The sequence below is a fragment of the Vulpes lagopus genome, chromosome 2 (assembly GCF_018345385.1).
Source record: "Vulpes lagopus strain Blue_001 chromosome 2, ASM1834538v1, whole genome shotgun sequence".
NCBI lineage: Eukaryota > Metazoa > Chordata > Mammalia > Carnivora > Canidae > Vulpes > Vulpes lagopus.
In genome coordinates, this window is record NC_054825.1 from 117483307 (window position 1) to 117504981 (window position 21675).

The window sequence follows — 21675 nt, forward strand, 5'->3', positions numbered from 1 at the left end:
ACAGAATGCTTTTTGTTGCTAAAACTTCAGGAAGGCACCTGGATGGGCTGCCTCTGGATTAGGGCTGATCCTACTTACAGGGGGGGTTTCTTCATTCCCTCCTCTTTGTTTGGGCTGATTTTAACCTTAAAATCTTAGGGAACATTTATTTTTTCAGTTTGGAGGGCCCGACATTGTTAATACCAGAGCTTGGGTAATGGACAATTTTTCTCCAATGAACTGGAGCAGCCGGTTAAGGATGCAGGGGCTGAAAGTTAGCAGCAGGAGCAGGATAACTACAGGGCCCATAATGGTAGAGATTAGGGTGGTCAACCAGGGAGACTGATTAAACCAGCTTTTAAACCAGCCCTGCTGGGCCTCCCGGTCCTTTTGTCTTTTATTTAGCCTATCCCTGAGTCTGGCCATGTAGTCCCTGAGGACTCCAGAATGGTCTGCATAGAAACAGCATTCCTCTCCCAGGCCGCACACAGGCCTCCCTCTTTCAGGAGTAGTAAATCCAAGCCTCTCCTGTTTTGAAGTGCTACTTCTGAAAGTGAGGTGAGGGACTGTTCTAACTTAGAAACAGACTGCTCTAGTGCCTGTAGATCCTCATCTACAGCTGCCTGGAGTTCTATATAACGTCGTGAGCCCTGGATCAGAGCAGCTGCGCCAGTAGCCACCCCAGTAGCAACCCCTAGTCCCAACATAACGACTAGGGTTAGGGAGACAGGTTCGCGCCGAAAACGGGTGGGATGTTCATCATACTGATCTTCTAGAGTTTCAGCAGGGTGATAGAACACCCTGGGTATGATCTGCACCATGACACAGAAGTCGTTTGAGCTATTTAGAACCTTAGCTGACACACAGGGGGTGAGGACTTTGTTGCATGCCCACCAAGTTCCCGGCTGGGGCTCCAGGTAAGAGTCAGTCCCTAAAATCGGGGCGGTAGTGTTGCAGAGTTCCTGGTAACCCCGGGTGAGTATAGTTAGCCTTGACAGTGATGTAATCCCAGGAGGAGGAGGGCCTCTCATCCTGTGTCTCCCTAGTCTCGCACCCCCAATTTTTACAATAGAAGTATTCCCCTCCTCCACAGGTGGGATTTAGCCTGCGATCTCTGTGGTACCCGGGACAGACATAAAAGGGAAGAGTGCTGAGCATGGCCCTTCTGTCAGGCGAGCCACATCCTCCCCATGGGTCTAATCCCAGTCGCCCTAGGGGGCTTTCTCGGTTAGGGGCTCTAGAGGTGTCCAAGTATCCTTCTAGGTCCCATGGGCTAGGGGCCCCTATGGTTAGCTTGCATAGGTCAGGATATAGGTTAGGCCACCAGGTTCCCACGGGGCGGTCTTAGTTATAGACCAGACCTCGTCACCCCCAGACGTTAGTACCTGCCAGGTTAACCTTTTGAGGGCATGAGGGTCACCTTTGGCGGAGGTGAAGAGCGCCAGGAGAGGTAGGAATATAACAACTGTCATTGAACAATTTTTGAAAGTCTTATCTTGAGCGGGTTTTGGGTGCGGTGGAGCTTCCATTGGGGTGGCTCCCGGGTCCGTCCTGGCTGGCGTCAGCGGTGCTCGTTGATGGGGCGCGCTTGACGTGTGAGGCGTGGACCCAAGCAGCAATGCCGTCTACCTTTAAGGCGATTGGGGTGGTCAGTCGTACAGTGTATGGGCCCTTCCAGCGGGGCTCAAGCGTCCTGGACTGATGTTTCCTGATGTAGACGGAGTCACCGATCTGGAACGGGTGTGGGCCGGTTGTGTCTCCGGGGCGGTAGGCAGCCGCAAGGGGTTTCCAGATCTGGCGCTGGATAATCTGGAGCGCCTTTAGCCTGTCCTGGCGATAGAGAAGGAGCCGCTCCCTCCCAGCAGCAGTGTCGTAGTCCCAGGTCGGGCCAACCAAGGGGAAAACATCCTCGATTTCATTAGGCAGCTGGGGCGGCCTCCCATCCACCCCGGGGACGTTTTTCTGTAGACGCACTGTCTCTCCTCCGTGGTGAGGAGAATCTGCAGGAGCTGATCAGGGTGCCCGTTGGGTCCTGGCTGAAAGACCGGGGCCTTCACCTCCTACCGGTTTTAGGATTGAGCCTGGGGCGTCTCGGATCCCGGAGGAGCCCCCAAATGTTGGACCCTGGCTCACGGGTGCTAACATGTCCTGGTGGACGCCCCAGAGACTCAGACCCCAGACAGGCAGATGCAATTAGCAAGAGGGTTTATTGAACGTTTGCGCAAACAGGCTCTCCGCCTCCGAGGAGGAAGAGAGCCTCTGGATCAGTTTTGATTGATTGATTTCTTTGCCCCTTTTTGGTCACATTTCCCTGGTCCTTTGTATATTGGTAAATTTAGTTTGTGCAGTAGGCAGATCTTAAAATGCCCCCCCAACAAATCTCTGCCTCCATTATTTATGTCCTCCTATAATCTCTTCCCGAGTGTATGCTGGATCAGTGACTTGCTTCTAACAAACAGAATATGGCAAAGTGATAGATTGTCACTTCTTTCGTTAGATTACAAGAGATTGTAACATTTATCTTGCTGGCTACTCTCTCTCCTGCCTTCCTAGCTTGCAAGGCAAGCTACAATATTGTGCAAGCCCATGTGGCAAGAAACTGATGGCAGGTTTTGGTCAAGACAGTAAGGAGCTGAGGCCACCAGTTCAACAGTTTCCTGCAAGGTGTTGTACTGAATCTTGCCAATAATCATGTGAGCCTGGTAATGAATTTTTCCCTAGTTATGCCTTAAGATAATTGGAGCCCAGCAGATACCTTCAAAGCCTATGAGAGAACCTGAAGTAGAGCCCCTAGCTAACCCATGTCTGGATTACTGATGCAGAGAAACTGTTTTTAGCACTGAATTTGTCATGCAGTTTATGTGGTAATAGGTAACTAACAGCTTTCATAGTGGACATGGTGCACATGTGAATATGAACTAATAGTTTTCATGATGTACATGAAAGGTGGCGCCAGGACAGTGCTGGCTAGTACTATCTGAGCTTGGTATCTTGCCTCTTCATACTGAAGGTTCCTTCACGTTCCTTAGTGATTTACAAAATAAAATTCTTTGAGACTGGTTTTAAAGTATGCTCTGCTCCACTAGAGAGTGTTTCAGTTTGCTTCTGCTGGGTGACTAGAGTACCACTAGCCCGAAGCCACGTTTAGCAATATACTCAGCTTGGAGACTTGGAGATTACATTGGTAGTATGATTATAGTTCCAAAACTACATGAGAGGTAGTCTGTGCTTATAAATTCAAGAAAAGATTAACTCTTTACACATAGCAACAAAATTAAGTCAAGCAAGTTCCCTTAGACTCTTATTTTTTGTTACCTATTTTGTTCTGATTCAACCTTTCGCTGACCATCTGGTCCTTCACAGTTCTGGCTTTCTGTAGAGTTTAATAAAACTCTCATAGACGTATCTCCTGACTTGCATGAACAATTAAAATTAAATATCTGGATTATTGGTCATCAAATTTTACTTGTGTTTGCACCCCCCTAAAAGAATTTTGATAAGCTGAAAATCTATGGTATCTAAAATATTTCAATCTAAAATTTTAATAGTCACAAAATACATAATCTTTTGTTTTAATATTAACATTTCAGAATAAAATTGTTACATCACTCTTGGATATGTGTTCAATAGAATATAAGTCAATACCCACCATTATTTCTGTAAAAGTATATTATAATGTTATATTTCAATATTCATAGATGTTATATTATTTTCTATGCTAAGATGTGTAGCCTTAACCTGGTGTGCAAAGATTGTTGTGCAAAGATTCCATGATCTATCCTGTGGGTTAGCAATAAATTTTACTTGGAGGAAGCTACGATGGCCAGTCAGCAACAGAAAAGACCCATCATCTAATCGAGAAGACAGAGTGCTGTGCTGGACATGCAATGTGTACTGTATTCCAGTTGACTGGACATTCTCTCCCATTTCTTTCCTTACAGGGAAAATGAAACATTGTGAGTGAAGAGTCACATGAATAACATGCATACCTACAGGTCTATATTTAAATGACAGCATTTAAAAGAAAAATATCTGGGGGCACGTCGGTGGCTCAGTTGCTTAAGCCTCTGACTCTTGGTTTTGGCTCAGGTCATGATCTCAAGGGTCGTGGAATCAAGCCCCACATTGGGCTTGCACTCAACTGGGAGTCTGCTTGAGATTCTCTTCCTCTGTCCCTCCCATCTGCTTGTGCGTGTATGTGTTCTCTCTCTTTCTCTCTCTAGTAAATAAGTATATCTTTAAAAAAGTATCTGGAACACCAGCTTCTCATCTCCTAGGAAAATTGTAGACCCTTATGAGAGGTGGAAAAGCCACTGATCCTATTGGAAACTTATTTCTGATACAGCCTCTGCTTCTGAGAAAATAAGGAAAGAATCCTACTTAGTTCACGATGCACAAGAATACCTTGGATCATTTTCAGTCAATCCTGAGCCTTCCATTACAAGCTCTTATTTCCATGACATCTCCTACATAGAAATTTATCCTATTAAGCTATATTTTATGCACAAACTTTTTTGTGGCCCTATCATATTCTCTTCAACTAAATTATATTTATAAATTGAAATTGATTTTCCAATTCCTCTAAAGCTCTAACTGCTAACCAAGTTCCTTTGTATTAAATTACTACATAATTATTAATAGTATACAATTGATTAAAACATGAAAAATAAAATTTTACTGGAAATGTACTACTTAATGAGATGGCTAGGTCTCTCAAAATTAATTCATGTACTCATAGATGAATATGACTTGTTGGTAGAATAAAGTTTCAATGGAAATAAACAGGAAATGGCAAGAGACTATATGGGCCATCAATAAATCCAGGGCTTACAAAACATGAATTAATGATTATTGTTAAATACATTATATACAGTAGAATCCTCAGCATATTCCAACTAAATTAATGCAAAACAAGTAAGTACTGAATGCACAAATTAGCACGCAGTTGGTCAGTGATAGTGAGACAACTTACACCCAAGTTAAAAAAAATGCATGAGACTTTTTCAGTGCCAAAATTTAATGAAAATTCCTTTTAGAAGTCTTGATAAACATCTAAGCTAACATCTCTGCTATCTGTTTTTTGAATGAAAAATATAACTTTGCTATGTCAGAAGTAAAATGGAAATTTTTTTACCTTCTATTTGAAATTATGCACAAGAAGCACCTGAGGCAGCTCTCTAATTAGAGACTATGCAGACAAGATTATTTTGGATTGTTCTTTTCTAGTATTTGTTTTGTTTTGAATCTTTTCTCTTTTCTTTCCCTTTTCCCTTTCCTTTCTCCTTTTTATAAACACTTCAAAAGTTTTGTTTCACATACTTGGAAAATGGAATGCAATCAAATTCAGGTACATTAAAGTTTTGACTCTAAAATAATTTTTTTTGGAAAGTGGGAGAATTATAAGAAAGGGCAAGAGGAAAACTAGAAATGAAAATGCTGCTGGGAACTTTGACCACAGGCAAATTTTCAGGCAGATGAATTTTTTTAAAAACATACAGGTAGAAGTTAATGTGGAAACTGACTTTCTAAAGAGGGGAAGTCTGTGTCCATGTCCACTGGAAAGATTTAGTGTAATCTGGAAGCATCCAACGTAGTTTGTGGGCCTCTGCTGTGAGCCTTCAGGATCAGATGAACAAAAGCTACAGTATACTTCAAACTAATTAGTGCTTCGCATTTGTACTTTCTTGTCATTTGGGGGGCTCTAAGGATTTTCCTGACTTTCTTGCTAGGTCAGCAGATTACCATAACTTAAGGAAGTTAAAAAAAATTGAGTATATAATTTTTTTAAATTTGAGGGTTTTTTTTTTTCAAACTGGAATATTTTTTTGTTTGTTGTTGCTATTTAAGAAGGAAGGGAGGATGGCTAATATGCAAATATCCCTAAAGCAGGATGCACTTCCAGGTTATTTTAAAAGAAATTATATATAATTTTTTACTTATATAGGTAAAATGTATCATTTTTACTTGATATTTTGAAAATATTTATTTTTCCCAAAATCTTAGATCAATGGTCCATTCGAATATTTGAAATTCATAAGAAAAAGAAAGTGGTTAATTAGTCAATCAGTTATTAGGTAGGTTATTGCTGTATGTTCAGCACTTGTTTAATTGATGATGAAATTAAGGTTTTAAGTGGGAGACAGAATAGTGTCAGATCTGTGGATAATAAGGATTTGTATATAATAAGAATCTTCAGGCAAACTGCTTCTTATGATAACAAAAAATGTATTTTTGAAGGACGCCTGGGCATTGTATCTATCTTCTGTTTTTTCTTCCTGAAAATAATATGTATCTAATATTTGTATACATTCCCACAAAAGAAAGGTGGTTAGCATAAAATATTTTCAGGATCACTGACACAACATATGAGTGTAAAACAATAGTGACATATAAGAATTAGCTTTCAGCTTTAGGATCTTGTCAGAGATTCTAGGCACCCAGAAAGCTATTTGAAGATACGATGTATCTACCACGTTTCTGATAAGATTTTCTACCTGAGGCTAACCAGATGAAGCATCTAAAATTAAGGGATGTGAGTGAGTATTTCTCTACTTTATTAATCCATAACTACCTGATGTTCTTCAAGTGATATCAGAAATGGGTTTGGCATGACAACCCTGACTCCTATAATTAGGTTTTAAGGGACTCAGAAAGTTATAGAAGAGAACAGTGAGCTAGGGATATCTCTTAGAGTCCAGCTAACAGAGTCCTTGAAGACTCTCAGTTTTTGAGGGGAAATTGTATGTAGTGGAATTTGGCTCCATTCACCTCCTTCTGACTGGTAGGTTTAGTGGATAATTTTTTTTAAGTTTTTATTTATTTATTCATGAGAGACAGAGACAGAGAGAGAGAGAGAAGCAGAGGCATAGGTAGAGGGAGAAGCAGGCTCCCTGCAGGGATCCCAATGTGGGACTCGATCCCAGGACCCTGGGATCACAACCCGAGCCAAAGGCAGACGCTCAACCACTGAGCCATCCAGGTGCACTGACTTACTGGACACTTAACTCTATTGTGTGGGTCTCTCTAAGAAGAAAGGCTATCACGGATCTTCAAAAAGTGTTGAAAATCCAAAGGGATGGGTAGTCTTTCACATATAAGGCATACATTTGATCAATCTGGAGGTTTTAAATGTGAGAGAGGATGAGTAGAACTGAGAAAATTCTGCCCCTCTGAATCTATTGTTCCTGTGTGATTCTGCATCAAGGAAAAGCCTAGTTCCAATGTAAAGTGTTTTGTTATTGTTAATTTGTTTTATCTTAAAATAACAATGTTTTTAAAATCTCTGTGTTAGATTTCCCCCTCACACAATGTCTACTTGAGAATGTGCAATACAGAGAGTTAGGTTAAAATTAGTGTTCAGTAGGATCAGAGTTTAATTATATAGGACCTGTGAGATAATAGAAAAAATATATATATTGGTTTCTGCCCTGGTCCCCGGCACAAAGCTCCTAAAACCTTTGTAATTTCCTAAGAGATAGTAGCACTAAGAGTATCCCTTTTTCTAATATTTATCTTCAACCTGTCCCTGACACAGGGCTCCTAAAACCTGTATAAATTCCTAAGTGATAAGAGGATCAGGAACATCTTTTGTTCTATTGAGACAACTCTGAATGAGTTCCTGGATGGCCCCTGGACAAGAGTTGGTCACAAAAAAAGACTAAGCTATGATTAGAAGCTTGGAGTTTTCAGCCTCAGTCTCCATCCTCTAGAGTCGCAAACACATTGACATCAGGAAGGTGACACATCCCAACCCCATGGGGACAGAAGCCCCTGTGCTCAGTATTCCCTCAGGCCTTGCCCTATTTCTGCCTTCATCTGGGTTTTCATCTGTATCCTTTAATAAATTGGTAAATGTAAGTTAAGTGTTTCCCTGAATTCTGTGAGCTCCTATAGCAAATTAAATAAACCAAAGGAAGGTCATTGGAACCTCCAATCTGTAGCCTATTGGTCATAAGCACTGGTGATAACCTGGGCTTACAACTGGCAATCTAAACTTGGTGGGGAGGAGATTATCTGGGTAGAGAGTGTTAGAATTGAGTTAAATTGTAGGACATCTAGCTGGTATTGCACAGAATTGCTTGCTGTGAGAAAAGCATCACACATTTAGTGACCAGAGATGTCAGAATTGAAGTGTTCCGTGTGAGTAATAAAGAAGACACACAGGAGAGAAAGAGGAAGAATTGGATTTTCCTTACTCAGGTGGAATACTGAGCTTTCTATATTACAGGACCATAATGTGGTATTAAAAAAAAAAGAAAAGGAAAGGAATTTTTTTATTTTTTTAAGATTTTATATATTTATTATGAGAGACACACACACAGAGAGGCAGAGACACAGGCAGAGGGAGAAGCAGGTTCCATGCAGGGAGCCCGACGTGGGACTCAATCCCAGGTCTCCAGGATCACGCCCTGGGCTGAAGGCAGCACTAAACCGCTGAGCCACCAGGGCTGCCTAGGAAATTTCTTTTTAAACTCAAGTTGCTGCCAACCAAAGACCATCAGAACTATATCTGTAGTGAAACAAAGTTAGTTTTATGACTTTTCATGATGAGGATGACTGTATATCATATGGAACATGGCAGGTGTAAACAAGATTTGTTTATTTGCTCTTTACAGGAGAGTTAGTATAGGGTTTAGGTTTGTGTTAGGTGTTTTGGGAGAGGGTTCAGTGAAATGTGATTTTCTTGTGGTTTGGATAGTGTTATCAATGGTTGGGTGCGTGTGTGTGTGTGTGTGTGTGTGTGTATATTTTTAATTTTAAACCTCAGAGAGAGAAGACACAGAGTGAAGCTAAAAAACAAACAAAAAAGGATCTCATGAGAGAAGTCTCTCATGTGAGCCAGAAGAGTATGACTGTTTGAAATGTCTTGTTTTTGTTTGTGCTCAAACATGTTTATGGAATGGTTTTATTTTTTAATTGTCCCATCATGGTCAGAAAGTGATTTCTGATGATGGTACACTCTGAAATTGTTGATGTTCAATATGAAAACAATCATATGATGATGGAAAGGGATACATAATACAAAAGGTGTTAGAGAAGTTATTACAACTGATCTCAAGGAATAAATATGAATTAAAAAGAATGCAACTGTATTATAATATGGATGTCATTATCATCATTAGAGTAGTGAGGTATGCCTGAAGTCACACAGCTATTAAGTAATAACCAGCCTCACTTGAAAGTCTGGGTACTAAAAAAAAAAAAAAAAGAAAGTCTGGGTACTTAATTAACAGGTCATTCTGCCCCATTTCCCCCAGGATCTATGATGTGTAGATATATGACCCACCAAGTTTCAAGGGATTAGATATTGTGCAAATGGATTTTTTTGGGATAAAACTCAGCATAAAAATCATTATGATTCAAGGGTATTATAACAGAATTGAGGATGAAACTGTAGGAAAAAGTAATTTCCTTGAGTAGAAAAGCTGAAGTCAGAAATATTATTTAGTAAATCTAGGAGAATCTTTGTGCAGTGGCAGTATTGTAGCCAATGAGGTTTATCCGAGGCACAATTATTGCTAAGTAAATCTAGGAGAATCCTATGTATTTGACCTTGCTGGAACTTAACTTCCATTCAAGAACTAAAAGAACCTTTAAATGATGTAAGCTTCATGAAGTCACAGAGTAATTGAAATTTCCAGTTCTGATATGACCTTACATTGGGTAAATAATGTCATCAAAAGCTGTATATGTTTCTGTTGGAGTCTTGAGGTTGGAAGGGAATGGGATCTATTTATGCTGAATATGGTCCTGCCTAGTGGTATCTCTGATTCTGATAACTTTATCCTTATGTTGACAAATCAATAAAGTTAACTAATGTTTTAAAGGTTGTGCGTTGGCAGGTGATAGGGCATGGCATGTTCTCTTTCCCCAGATATAATCCATCTGATAAAAATAAGAAGCCAATAACTATTCCTGAAAAAATAGAGTGGGTTGATTAAAATGGCACTCTAGAAATAGTGATATGGAAATAAACTGCAGGCTGCATTGGATAATCAGAGAAATTAATGTTAGGTTGGAAAAGAAATAAGAAATTTGCTGTCACGGGCTATGTATTTTGACTAAGAGTAGGCAGTGGGAATGGAAAAGATACTTCAAATAAAATGCAATAGAATTAATCATGAATTAACACTGAGGCAATGAAAAATAAGAAAGAAAATCCTGAGTATAAAGTTAAAACTATTAAGTATTCCACAGAAAAGGAGCTGAAAAAGGAAAAGAAAGAACTAGTTTTTGTTTTTGTTTTTGTTTTTGTTTTAAAGGAAGAAATCACAATTCAACTACAGACAACCCTTGAATAGTGTGGAGGGAAAGGGGTGCTTAGGGGCACTGACCCCAGCAAGGTAAAAAAATCCATGTGTAACTTTTGACTCTCCAAAGCTTAACTACTCACAGCCTTCTGTTGACCAGAGGACTTACTAATAATAAAGTCTATTAATACATATTTTGTATGTTATATGTATCATGCCCTATACTCTTATAATAAAGTAAGCTAAAGAAAAGAAAATGTTATTAAGAAAACCATAAAGAGAAAATATATTTATGGTATTGTATTGTATTTATTGAAAAATATAATGTACAAGTGGACCACTCAGTTCAAACCCATGTTGTTCAAGGGCCAACTCTAATTATACATTTATTGATAAATTAAGGAAATATTTAATGTGATCCTATTTCATATCAGGCACACCTCTAGGTGTGAGGCTCCAGCAGTGATCAAGAAATTGAAAGACAGGGGCCCAGTGAGTTACCTGTTGACTCTTGGTTTCAGCTAAAGTCATGATCTCAGGGTCCTGATGTCAAGTCCCACACAGGGCTCCATATCCAGCAGGGAGTCTGCTTTAGATTCTCTCTCTCCCTTTCCCTCTGCCTCTCCCTCTGCTCGAACTCTCAAAAATAAGTAAAATAAAAAGACAAACTCCTTACCTTTATAGTACTTCTATCATTGTTAAAGGAACAGATAATAGACATCTAATCACAAATAAGATGGTGAAAAGTGCAATGAAGTTGGCAGGGTTGTGATTAAGAAATAGTGTAAGTGTCTCAGAAACTAAGTTTCCCAAATTCTCTAATTTATTTTAAAATAATTTGGTTTAAAACTCTGAAAGAGGGCAGCCCCAGTGGCTCAGCGGTTTAGCGCTGCCTGAAGCCCAGGATGTGATCCTGGAGACCCGGAATTGAGTCCCACGTCGGGCTCCCTGCATGGAGCCTACTTCTCCCTCTGCCTGTGTCTCTGCCCCCTCTCTCTCTCTCTCTCTGAATGAATGAATGAATGAATAAATAAATAAATAAACTCTTTCTGTAAATAAATAATAAAACTTTGAGAGAAATTGGTTTAAAATAACAAAGATCAAAGGTAATTAAAAGTTGTAATGTTTTAATGAATTAACGGGGACAATTAGTCTCCTAACAATGGTATTACTTCAGGCTATGCGTGTTCCCCTCCATTATATCTGATTCTCTGGGCTACCAACCCCAATATTAGGTCTTGGAAATTTGTGTTTCCTCTCTAACATAGTATATAGTGTCCTCAATCATTTCCTTTTAGCTTGGTTCCTCAAAGTTTTGGTTTGCATTAAACATAGGTCTGTGATTTCATAACAGTCTTGATTTCCTTTTGCATCTCAGCTACTGTGCATTTGCCAAGTCTGGGCAAAAGTCAGGAGATATGACTCCAGTCCCACTTTTGCCACTTACATATTTATAAGTTTGGACAAATCATGCAAACACTGTGAATCTATTTTATCATACATAAAATGGGGATAATAGTACCGAATAAGAACTATTGAAAGAATCAAATGAAAGGTTATGTAGAATACTATTTTATAAACCACAAAAATTCACTACAAATACAGTAGGGTATTATTTTTTACTGTGTTACTTTGTAGTAGCTCACCGGGGCTTCTTAACACTAACACAACAGAGTAAGATTTAAGATTCATTTTGCTTTTCTCCCCAGACTCCTGCTTTCTTTCAAATTTCTGAGCATTGCATATTAAATGAGTTACAATGACATATATAAAAAGTGTCATAACTTATATTAATACTTCCCTTTAATAACTTCTTTTTAAAAATTCTATAACCTGTAACAGATTCTGGAGTTCCTATCCTCTATTATCAAACTAGTTCTGCCTCATGGAAATCCGGACTCTATTTACAACCATGGACCACTCTCATTGCATATATGATTTTTCTAGAGCTGCTCAACTGTAAGTGGCTGACTTTGCAGTCTTATTATTTGTGCCAGTTTTCAGTTTCTCTTCCACATTCTTTCCATCAACAGCATATGGCTTTGCATGGTCTATTCAGTAAATACTCCTAATTATTCCACGGAGCTTTGGTGACGATGAATGTGTGTGTTATTGGAGATAAATTGTGCAATCTGCAAGGAAAACAAAGATGAGTTTTTGCTTGGATATTTTTACTCATTTTGTGATGGAGGCAGATGCTCCATTCCATAGTGAAGCGGGGCATTGCTTTGGGGAGAGGGATGCTGAGTGCATCACATGCTTTGCTGCCTTCTTATTTGTGCTTCATGACTGATTAGCATGCCTTCCACAAACACTTCTGGTATATGGATGTAACTACCTTCCATACAAGGTGATAAGAACAACATAATGCTTGCAAAGGAGTATTCCTTACCATAAGCAAAAACTAAACTAAATCTGAATGTAAATATTGCATGATACAAAATCAAAATATTTAATGCCTCTTGATCAGATATTAGCAGTTGCTTTTTTTCTTGTGATCGGACAAAATGAACGCATAGTCAGATAAAGGCAGTAGCTGAAGTTGTATCAGCAACCAATAAACGTTTTTTTTTTGTTTGTTGACCATTACTCTCAAAACTAAGGGAAAAAAATGAAACCTCTCCTTTCTAGGTTTTACAGTGGTATGAACTAGTAACAAATAGCTCTAGGAAGCTAGTATCACTACTGTCAAGAAAACCAACTGCCATTATTTCATATTTTTGAATACAAGAAAATATGAAGTGTGATCCAAATTCATTAGTGCATCAAAGTTGGAAATACACTGGGATTTTCTTTTCTTTGAGAAAATAATTCTTTATGAGAAAAAAGATGAAACAGCTTTAATGTGGATTTGCTACTTCCATTGCTAGCCTGGTAAATCTTCACATCTTACTTTTGAACCAAAAAATAAACCAGCAAGTCACAGAAGGAGTGAATGAGCCCTTTACACAAGCTTGAGATCTGATTCAGTAGAAATGTATCCACAAATTCTATGAATAAGGATATGACAATCTGTGTACACTGAATCTGGAGGTTCATAAAAAGCTAATAAAAGGGAAAGAAAGAAAGAAAAGAAATGACTCCTCTTTTGAAAAACATTCTAGCAAAGTCAATACTTATTACCAAGAGTCCATTCCGGCTCAATATGATAATGCCCAATCTTTACAACTTGTTTTAGTTTTTAAAAATTACTGCAATCTCATTTTTTCCCCAAACACTTCTGGAAAGCAGTATAACTTATTTTAATACTCATTAGTTACCCAGCTGAATGATGTCAGTTAATCCCAGTTATAATATATGGTGTTAGTATTTTCAAGGAGGGAGAAAGAAAATTCTGAACTAAATGATAGCTTTACATAAAAGGCCTGGTTTAATTATATCTTCATAAAGTCCTTTAAATGCAAGGCCATTTACATAATGCTTTATCTTACTTTGTAATCTCTTTGGCTAGGTCAAATGAAAGGAAATAGGGTATTTCTGAGGGTGTATGAAGTCAAAACAGAAGGAAATCATGAGGAGGGATGAGGAAAGAAAGGTGGTCTCATTTACATTCACTGATTTCTTGACTCTTGCTGGCCAATAGCCTTTGCTCAAGGCTCTGTGGAAGGCATTCAAGATGTCTCTAGGCATACTCAGCTGACTTTTAGTAAACTGTTGAGTTCCTAAAATACAGGAACGATAGTTGTAGGCCATAAGGATGCCAATGCCATTCATTCCCCCTTCTGTATTATGTCTTTTGCTTTTGCCTCAGAATTAACAATCCTCAGAGGGCTAGTATCTAGACTGAAAATGAAGCTTGATGAACTCTGAAGTGCCCTAGGGATGCACTAATAGCTCATGCATGAAGCAAAGATGGCCTCTCTTAAATTAGGCAGTTTTATTGCTTCCTAAGAGAACTCACAGAGAATTTAAATTTTTGTTTGTTTCTTTGTTTGTTTGCATACATATGGGAAAAAGAAATCTTCAACTTTAAGGTATGGTACATTGGGAGATGTTTCCTTGGTTCCCAAGGACTACATTTAGAGATATTTTGTATGGTAGAAAAAGAAGCAAAACATGAAGTTTCCATTAAAAAGCCACAATGAATAGATTTTGTGTGAGCAGAAATATCCCATCATATATGGGGAAATGTTTGATCTCTTTCATTTTTCACTTACTCATCATTGCTCAACTTCTTTCTAAATTGATTTAGGTTGGGACACCTGGGTGGCTCAGCGGTTGAGCATCTGCTTTCCGCTCAGGGCGTGATCCCGGAGTTTCGGGATTGAGTCTCACATCCAGCTCTCTGCATGGAGCCTGCTTCTCCCTATGCCTGTGTCCCCGCCTCTCTCTCTCTGTGTCTCTCATGAATAAATAAATAAAATCTTCAAATAACAACAACAAAAAAATTGATTTAGGTCAATTTGTAAAAAAAAAAAAAAAAAACCTAAATACAGTGGGGCATGCCTTAAATTGAGTCCTTCAGAAATAAATTCTAAGATGAATATTCATATGAAAGTGAAATATTAGGAAGTGTTCTCAAGAAAATAAAAAGAAAGAAAGAAAAAATAGTAGGAAAGAGGGGAATTGGGACGAGGAAAAGAACAAGGCCAAGTCAGAATATAAAACCAAGCAGTTTTTGAGTGTGTACAGTATCTATTCCACATGAATTCAACTAATTCTGATTTTCTTTCCTAATGAGTACTAAAGAGAATACATATTTGTTGATCAATTTGCATATGAAGTACCAAAGGTCCTATTGATCTATTCTAGTAAAGATATCACATATAGGCAACGGTGTCAACATATGGCCATAGATTTCTTTGTGGAAAGACTGGAGGAATTACTACCATGTATACTCGCCATTGTGTTATAGGGTCCTTTCTGTTACACAATTATATTCTCTTGGACTCTGCTTCTTGAAACTAGCTAGGGGTTAATGTCTTATGTTTATGTTATAGTAATTCAGTGTTCCTTTTCTCTAAAAGCTTAATGCCACTTAGTCTGTGCTGTTCTGGACTCTCGTTATACTTATTATCTCTAGAGAGCCCAGTTTCATAAATGCAACCTCGATCATTAACTGATCTGTAGAGAACAGCTCACACTGAGCTTCTTCACAATGCCACTGCCTCTACCATCAGAGTAGTTCTTATAACTTTCGCGCAGGTAGGGTCTTCTGAGCCCTATTAGAGACAAAAGAAAACTGGAAGAGAACATTGAGGTTATTGAGTCTTTCATAATTGATCCGTTGAGAATAGCCATTTCTCTTAGGCCATGTTTATATCTATTCCATAATGCAATGCTAGGGCATTTCTAGTAGTATTACTTTACTCTCAGTATGACCATTATATTTTCAAAATTTAGAAGACCCAACCTAATTACAGTCAATTATAACCAGATCAGTAATCTCAAGCATAGGCTTAGTGGTTATAGTTATAGAAAGGACTAAAAAAGGCTAAATTGAGAGTCCTTGCACCTCTCTAATTTTAAAGTTGCAGGCCAAATAAAGAAGAAGTAGGACTCTGAGACTTGGGATAAGGACATCTGAGTAGATTCACTAAAGAACATTGAACCCCAGAGCATTCTTGGTCTACTAGAATGAATTGTTATGGGACAGCAATATAGGATAGATAGGCTGAGGGCCATATAGAAGATTCAACTGTGCTAGATGCTTTGCAAACTGGTAATTTTCTTCTTCAAGATCTGACATCCAACTCTCCTGGTTATTAAACAAATAACTAGGTCAAGTTGCAGTAAGATCAGGTGAGAAAGATAGGTTTTATTAAAGGAATCAAAGAATTATTAACCAGAAGAGCTACAGGATCTGACAAATATGTGATAGAATAATAGAGAATGCCTGAGAAGGCAAAAGAACAGGGAAGTAGGACCAGGAAAAGAAGGGGGCAAGGAAGTCTGTATTATCACGCATAGTCCTGCTAAAATTAACTCTGGCTCAATTTCAGAGAAGCTGTGGAAGCATTGTAGATCTCACCTCCAAATGGTCTGCTCAGAGGAAAAAGTATGGATTATTTATACTCCTATGTCCCTCAGGTATTGATTAAAGCTGCCCCTCTTAATCAAAGAGAATCTGTAAATTCTAGGCAAATTTAGCTCTCTGTGGACAAAGGTAAAGTACTTTTTAGAAGCCTGACCCACCCCCCAAAAAAAATCGGCTTCTAAAATAAAAGCTCTAATGTTCATAAAAATTTTCTAGAGATTCAAAGGTACCTGTGCAGAACATTGACAGTAGCAGCCACAAACCCTTCTTATTATTCTCCATGGTTCATATAGAAAATTACTCCTGTATTCAAAGTGAAGTACATTTCCATTACAAGTTGCAAGGGATGATCAGAGGAATAATAAATACACTGTCAATTGGTTCCATAGGTAATAGTTTTAATCTATTTTCAATTGGATGTGTGCTTTTCCAGTTGTTTTGATGGGTTTGCGTTAAAATTAAGCCATTCATGACTTACAAGCAACGTGTGGGTGATTAGTGCAAACAGCTGGGTTTTGGTATGCAAACTGCAGCTGTAGAATAGATTGTTTTTTGTCCTTTAATGAGAATGAAGGCTTAATACAATTCTGGACTCCTTGATTCTATGCACTAAGCCATTTAGTAAATAACTTTCTGAGAAAACTAGATGAGGGATGAAGGTAGGCACAGCCAGGCGTAGGTTTATTCAGGAGAAAAAAAAAAGAAGGTGAATAATCAAATTGGAAAAAAAGAGAACCTAGAAAATAGGCACTCCTTGTTAAATACTGAATTAAAGACACATTTAGTAGAAAATTAAAATATTCTCTCAATGTGATGTGAAAATTTGTATAGATTTCCAAAAATTTATACCCAGTCACTAGTCTTTCAGTAGACAACATGTATACATGCATTTTCTAAAATTACATTATGAATCAATTTATTTTAGCTATTAAATTAACCTAAATTGTAGAATAGGGGAAAGGGAGAAACAATATGAAGTAAGAAGTATTGCTATGGGATGACTATGTACCTCATAGTTTCTGGTCCAAAAAAAGGAAGAGATATGTGGAAAAGACCAATATTATTTCCCAAAAAGTCCACTTGGCACCCTGCTGAAGCAGATTTGCCCCAATTGCCATGGACAAACAAATAATAAAAATAAAAACTTTTCTGGCAAGCCACTAAGATTTGGAATGGTTTGTTATTCCAATAGGAGGTTAATACAATAGTCCCTAAAACCTGAATATTTTACCTTATTTATACCCACTATTTGTTCTGATACTATAAAAAATATGTCAATCCTTTGCAAAAAAAATTTTATGCATCTCAAAGATCTGTTGGGGTCAGAAAAACTAAGGTCTAAATGGAAAAAAAAACATTGTTTTTCAGTTTTGCCTTTTAAGAAAGAAACCAAGTCACCTTGAACATCATTCCACATTTCTGGGCCTCAAGTGAAATGCTGGAGTAGATGATCTCTTAAATTCCTTCAATTCCAATATTCTATGATTATTTGCATGATGGTTGTTAAGACTTGCCACTTAGCTATATGAGTAACACAAAGTCTAAGTCTTGTGGTAGAAGGCTAACTGTTAGAGCCTCAATCCTTTCACTACCTACCTCATTCCCTCAATATCACTTTAGTGAAACAGATGATTTATTTCAGCTACTCAGAGGTGATTTGCCCTCTGCAGAAGTCATGGCTACAAATGAACAGAATAAGTCAGACAAGTTGGTTAAAATGACGAAGTTGCCAATCTGTATAAACAAGAAGAAATATACAGGTTATGAAAATTGGTCCTGCTGACATCTATAGAGCAAATCATCAAGGATGAGGGTGCTACACATGGCACTGTGTTTACAGAATCTGTAGTGTGCCTTCCATTTTTCTGGGGATTAGAGCCTGATTGACTCAACACATTTGGAATAATTCACATATAAGGGCATAAGAGCAAAAATGAACTATAGGTGATTTGGTGCACTCTGCTACACTCAGAGGTAAATACTCTGCTCCCTATCTCTGTCACCATCAGAATTAAATTATTCTGTCATTTTCTTCAAGTGGGATATGACTTGAAGAAAGTCAGAAAGCCTCTTTCTCAAACTGTCTTTCTCAACTTGGCTCATAAAAATAGCTCAATATATCGCCACTAGTCCATTTCTAATATTTTCTTTAAATCACTTCTGGAATAATGACATATTACATCATTTTGTAACTTGATATATTAGGGGAAATAAGTGTTCATATTCCTACAGTAGGTATATTAGTGGAGGTTTCCTTCTTTATCTCTGTTCTCCAAAATATAATTGTGCCTTAGTGACCACTAAATGAAATCAAATTCCTTTAGATTCCTTTAATTCAAGTTTAACTCCTCTTTTGCAGTTTACATTCGACTACCTTCCATGTTCAACCATCTTCCTATATGTATTAATTCTAGATTCAAGTCAGATGTGGTTCTGAGATTAAATTCATATTCTCAAATACACATTTTCTTCTTTTATATATAAAAGTTTGCTCAGATAATTTCCATTCACTATGGCATGTTATATGATGTTAATTGCTATTGAGGAAAATAATGCTGAGAAGAGGAAAGAAAGTAAAATGTTGCAATTTTAATTATAGAGATAAGGGAAACATCTTGGAGTAAATAGCATTTGAGTAAAAATTTGAGATTGTGAGAAAGTGGACCATATGTTTATTTGGGAGAAGAACATGCCAGAAAGAATTAGTGCAAATTGGAAAGGCTCTGAGGCGAGCACCAGCCTTCTGTGTTTATGGTTTGAAATGGAATAAGCATAGGGAAAATTGTTAGGAGATGAGGCCAGAGAGAAGATGAATAGATAATGTAGGACCTTGAAGGTCATTGTAAAGAGTTTGCTTTCACTCTAAATGAGTTAGAAAACCTTAGAGGGTTTTGAGCAGAAGAATGACATAATCTGATGTAAGGTGATTTTGGCCACTGACATGGTCATTGATCTGCAAAGGCAAAGGCCAATGGCAAGGAAGTTAGGAGTTTATTGCAGTGATCCAAGCGAGAGAGAATAGTGACATGGATAGCAGTTATTGACAGATGATCAGATTCTGCATAGATGATGAAGCTAAAACCAATGAACTTCAGTATCGAATATAACTTGTGAATAAAGAGAAGCATAAAAAAAAGGAGGATTTGGGCCTTACAAAAAGAAGGAGAGTTTTCACTAAGAGGAAAAGATAGTGAATATAAACAGGCATGAAGGGAAATATCTGGAACTCAGTTTTGAATAACTTACATTTCAAGTACCTAATAGGTCTTCAGATGAAAGCAGAATAGAAAGTAAATACGCAAATCTGTAATTCAGTGTACAAATGCAGGCCAGAGATATGAATTTGGGAAATGTGACTACATAAATGATACTCGAAACCTCAGGCTAGATGAGCTCACCAAGAGAATGAGTATGCAGATAAAAAAAATTAAAAAAAAAACATTGATCTAAGGAAAAAGCTACTAGAAGATCAAAATGAGAAATGATTAACAACTGCAGGATTTAGCAACATAGAGGTTATCAGTAAGCTTACTCCACAGTTTTGATGGAGTAAGCCTTATTTTAGTAGGTAGAAAACACAATTTCAGGACCGAATCCAAATAAAGCAAGTCTAGGCAATTTTTTTTAGGAGTTGTACTATAAAAGAGAGCAAATATGAGGTGTTTTGTTTTAGTTTGTTTTAAAGATAGAAAAAAATAATATTTGCATAAGTTTAAGGTGATTGATCAAGAAGTAAAAATTGAGGCATGCCTGGGGGCTCAGCAGTTTAGTGCCTCCCTTTGCCCCTGGGCGTGATCCTGGAGTCCTGGTATGGAGTCCCACGTTGGGCTCCCTATTTGGAGCCTGCTTCTCCCTCTGCCTGTGTCTCTGCCTCTGTGTGTGTGTCTCTCATGAATAAATAAATAAAATATTTTTAAAAAGTAAAAATTGATAATGCAGGAGAGAGGGGAGATAATTAAATGAGCAATATCTTAAAGAGGAGAGAGGAAATTGGAGTTTATTTTATTTATTGTTTAAAGATTATTTGAGAGACAGAGAGAGTGAAAACGTGCAAGTTGGGTAAGGGAGAGAGAGAAAAGGAGAAACCTCAAGCTGACTCCATGCTGAGTGGGAAGCCCCATGTGAGGCTAGAGCCCCAACCCATGAGTTCATGACCTGAGCCAAAACCAAGAGTCAAACTCTCAACCGTCGGATCCACCCAGGTGCCCTGAAATGGGATCTTATAAATAAGTGAAGTGTTTTGCCAGGGTTAGGACCATAAACATTTAATTCAAATCAATTAATTAATTAATTTAGTTCATAATCATAAGAGAAAGCCAATTTTACAATGCAAGATTTAGTTAGAGAGGCAGTTGTGGAAGTTCTTATAGCCTGTAGAAATTCTCTTTTATATTTTCCAATTTAAAGGCAGCCATATTTATGTGGAGGAGATTTTGAAGTTTGAAGAACAGGTAGTGTACATGCAGTAAGGGGAGAGGGAAAGTGAACGAACTAGGAAAATATAGTCTAATGCTGAGTGGTATTCATGGCCCACTTGAGATGAATGATAGATCATTATACCTTGTGTGCGAATGTGCACTGGTAGGTATACATTTGTGTGAAAGCGTGTATGTAAGGAAATATACTCAACAATAAAAATAGTTTTTGGATGGGTGAATTATCAATGATTTTTCTTATCCTTTTCTTTTTTTTTTTTTATCCTTTTCTTTTTTGAGGTGGAGAGCTTCTAAATTTACTATGATGGATATATTTTACTATTAAAATTAGGGAGAAAAGTTGTAAAGTGAACATTGAATAACAATTGTAATTTATTATTTTATAATATTTGTTCTCAACTAGCTAGCTCTGTAGGAAATAACAGTATAAATGTTAACTTTTTCTGTAATCTCATGTTTGATCAAGAAGATAAGATATACCTGGAAAGATTTCTGGGGAATTGAATAATTCTCTTGAGTTTAAGTGTTTTCATTAACTATAAATGTGAGCTAATTTTATATTATTTTCTGGAAAAAAAAATTTCCCTGATGTGAGAGGAGCTGTAAAAGTTAAGAAAAATAAGAATAGGACAACGCTTAGAAACTAGCACATATGTAGGCCTTTGCCCTTCATTCTATAAATCATAAACATGGACACTTGATACATTTGCATGATAAACAGTGAGGAAAAGAGAGTATCTGTTGGAAAATTAAGATATTCCTTCCCTTCTTAATCTTTTCTTTCCTTCTTAATCTTTTTCATAGTCTCTTTAAATATTAATGTACTTAAGGAGTATTTCCCAATCAAGTAACAGGGTTAGATTTTAATTAATAAGAGGATGGTAGAAACTAGCTGAAGTGTCCAAGATCAGTAAGATTTTATCATACAAAAGACCTTTTCTCCCTATAGCATATGAAGATTTCTTCTTTAGTTCTTTGGTGACATGAAAATTGTAACTATGTTGCTTAAAGAAAGGAACAAAGAGACTAGAGT

At 37.6% G+C, this 21675-nt stretch overlaps 1 non-coding gene across 1 annotated transcript; it reads left to right on the forward strand.

Moving 5' to 3' along the window:
• Positions 1-9440: 9440 nt before the first annotated feature.
• LOC121486043 lies at positions 9441-9582 on the forward strand. The gene has a single exon (XR_005986517.1). It is a non-coding gene; the product is annotated as a U4 spliceosomal RNA (small nuclear RNA).
• The last annotated feature ends 12093 nt before the right edge of the window (positions 9583-21675 follow it).